A 3,990-nucleotide genomic window follows, 5' to 3' on the forward strand; every position below is an offset into this window, starting at 1 on the left:
CCCAATTTGGATTTTTTTTTCTGCTTCCCACTACATTATATGCAATATTAAATGGTGGCGTTGGAAAGTACAACTTGTCCTGCAAAAAACAAGCCCTCATATGGCTATGTGAACAGAAAAATAAAAAAGTTACGGCTCTGGGAAGGCAGGGAGATCAAAACGAAAACCTCTGGGCCTTAAAAGGGTTAAGAATGCTATTAATTTTCCGATATAACCATGTTATAACGGAAAATAATAAAGTTTGGGTCCCCAATGACTTTAATGTGGTTCAGGGACAAGTTCGGGTCTCAAACCCAAACTTTGAACCGACGTTCAGCCGAACTTCCTCGGGTTTGCTCATCCCTAATGATGAGATCTTTAGCTGAATCTCTGTAGGAATGGAGTCCATGAGGAGACATGAAGTATAGAGAGGACGGACAGGACAGACTGTGGTAATGGAGACTGCATACAAGAGCTGCTGCTTATTACCCCCACCTCCTCTCTGTACTTCATGTCTCCTCATGGACTCCATTCCTACAGAGAGGACAGACAGGGTGCACTGTGGTAATGGAGACTGCATACAAGTGCTGCTGCTTATTACCCCCACCTCCTCTCTATACTTCATGTCTCCTCATGGACTCCATTCCTACAGAGAGGACGGACAGGACAGACTGTGGTAATGGAGACTGCATACAAGAGCTGCTGCTTATTACCCCCACCTCCTCTCTGTACTTCATGTCTCCTCATGGACTCCATTCCTACAGAGAGGACAGACAGGGTGCACTGTGGTAATGGAGACTGCATACAAGTGCTGCTGTTTATTACCCCCACCTCCACTCTGTACTTCATGTCTCCTCATGGACTCCATTCCTACAGAGAGGACAGACAGGGTGCACTGTGGTAATGGAGACTGCATACAAGTGCTGCTGCTTATTACCCCCACCTCCTCTCTGTACTTCATGTCTCATCATGGACTCCATTCCTACAGAGAGGACAGACAGGGTGCACTGTGGTAATGGAGACTGCATACAAGTGCTGCTGCTTATTACCCCCACCTCCACTCTGTACTTCATGTCTCCTCATGGACTCCATTCCTACAGAGAGGACATATAGGGTGCACTGTGGTAATGGAGACTGCATACAAGTGCTGCTGCTTATTAACCCCACCTCCTTTCTGTACTTCATGTCTCCTCATGGACTCCATTCCTACAGAGAGGACCGACAGGGTGCACTGTGGTAATGGAGACTGCATACAAGTGCTGCTGCTTATTACCCCCACCTCCTCTCTGTACTTCATGTCTCCTCATGGACTCCATTCCTACAGAGAGGACGGACAGGACAGACTGTGGTAATGGAGACTGCATACAAGAGCTGCTGCTTATTACCCCGCACCTCCTCTCTGTACTTCATGTCTCCTCATGGACTCCATTCCTACAGAGAGGACAGACAGGGTGCACTGTGGTAATGGAGACTGCATACAAGTGCTGCTGCTTATTACCCCCACCTCCTCTCTGTACTTCATGTCTCCTCATGGACTCCATTCCTACAGAGAGGACGGACAGGACAGACTGTGGTAATGGAGACTGCATACAAGAGCTGCTGCTTATTACCCCGCACATCCTCTCTGTACTTCATGTCTCCTCATGGACTCCATTCCTACAGAGATTCAGCTGAAGATCTTATCATCTGTATTCAGGATCGTGATCCCTGACAAGGAGGAGAGGAGGACGAGGCAGCTCTTTACCTCCGTCTTCTGAAGTAACTTGTCCTGCTGTGTGATTAGGAAAGGTTCTGGGTGTATTAAGAGGACGGCGGCCATTTTATTTCCTCTGATGATCGCTCCCCAGACAAAATGAGCCGTTATCACTAATGAAAGGTATTTGGGAATATATTTATAATAAAGTAATATCATATAATAATATAAGATTTTCATTTTCTTAATTCCCGGAGAACCCATTCATTTATTTTACGCACTTATGTAGCGCTGCTATATTCCGCAGCGCGGTACAGACATTAGCATCACACTGTCCCCAGGAGCTCTCAATCTAAGTTCCCCATCACTATGTCTCGGGAGTGGGAGAGGAAACCAGAGAACCCGGAGGAAACCCCCGCAGACATGGGGAGAACATACAAGCTCCTTGCTCTAAGTTGTTGAAATCGGTTTCAGTGTTCTTCCCCACGTTGGTTGGATTGTCAGGATTGGGAAGAGAAAACGGTTATATGTTTGTGCAATGGATGTCGGTACAATGCGATGGCGGCTCTTCACTGTCGGATATGAAATGCTAAGTGATGTCTCTTGTAGACTAAGCTTCAGGGGAACTGCTATAACGGATGTCGCCGCGCTGAACCAGGCCATTGTGATTCTGGGAGATGCACTGGCAGCGGAACAGGAATGTACATCTGAGAACCAGGAGAACTAGTTAATGAAGCATGGAGGGTTCGGAGCACTGCGATGTGCAGCGACCGGGCCGCAGGGGCAATATGTGAGTTATAGAGGGCTGATGGGTGTAGTAGTAGTTTACTCTTGGTTCTGTAGAGCTCCCTGGACCGGCGTGCAGTGAATGGAAGGATAGCACCAGTTCCTTCGGGGCACACTCTGTTGTCCAGGGACTCCCGCCAGATGGTGGTTGAGGTGCCCTTGGTGGTGTGGTTTGTAAGGTGACATGGAGGCAGGGTCCCTGGCATTCGTGAGATGCAATTGAGGATAATGAAGAATAAGGAGAGTCAAGGCTGATGAACAAACTGGAACTTTGCTGAACCAATTGCCTTGAGGTAATTGTCATTACAGAGAAAGTGCTTTGCTTCACAATGATGAGGGGAGAGCTGCAATTCCCCCCAGAAGGCTTGGCTAGTTCCTACAGGCCTTAGCTTGGTTGGTGTGGAAGAGATGTCTTTCTAAGCTGTGGTTCAGACTTCAGGTACCTGGATCTTTATCAGCCTACGGGGGTGGGGGGGGGGATAGGTCTCCCTAGCGTCAGGCATCAGTCTTCTGCTCCATTCTCTGGACAGGTTGCCTTTACACACAAAAGTCCACTATGTCCCTTGCTGAACTGTGGTACTGCAATATGACCCTGAGTTTTGAGTCTTGGTTTCTTTCTTTGGTTCCCCAGGGTGGCAAGTGCCAAGGGGACACCTAGCAGCTATATCATGGTGTTCCTGTCTCTCCTCTCCTCAATCTAACTTCCAGTGAATGGCCTGTGATTTATAACCGATGTTATGGCACCACCTAGTGGTGACTCAAGTGTAGTGCGGTGACCAGCCGCAGACAAAATAGACATTAGCATGAAATGACATTATCAAAGATTTAGGGACCCACTTCTAGCACGGAGTGAGACACTGCAGATGGACCGAGAGCAGTAGAGCCCCATGGATGCATTGGGACGTGGACAGACAACGGCCATCCGGTTCAGTGCTCCTAACCTGGATTGGATTTGGGGGCAACCACAGCAAACAAGTTTCCAGCCACTGGACCCCTACACGATGATTATCATTATATCAGAATAATCCCTGCTGATGTAGAAACTACATCCAGAGCCCCAAGTACTTATAAACCCACCGAACCCAAGGAAGGGCGCTGCGCACAGTAGAAAGTTCCAGGAAATCACTTTCCTTGCTCACTAAAAGGGAATCTGTCAGCAGCTTTGATCATGCTAAACTGCTGACAGCAATAGGTAGTGGCTGGGGAGATCAGGACAACATATCTTTTGTGGAGCTTTCATTATCAGGAGTGGTGAGAATATGATTTTTTTTTTTTTTTTATGCCAGATTCTGCCCAGGAGTAGAACCTGCTATTCACAGTATCCCTGATAAAAACCCTACAAGAGGTATGCTCATCCTGCTTTCCCCAGCCCTTATCTGCTGCTATCTCATAGATAGATATTAGATAGATAGATATTAGATAGATAGATAGATAGATAGATAGATAGATAGATGATAGATAGATATAAGATAGATAGAAGATAGATAATAGATAGATAGATAGAAGATAGATAATAGATAGATAATAGATAG

Source organism: Bufo gargarizans, chromosome 2 (assembly GCF_014858855.1).
Source record: "Bufo gargarizans isolate SCDJY-AF-19 chromosome 2, ASM1485885v1, whole genome shotgun sequence".
In the NCBI taxonomy this organism is placed as follows: domain Eukaryota; kingdom Metazoa; phylum Chordata; class Amphibia; order Anura; family Bufonidae; genus Bufo; species Bufo gargarizans.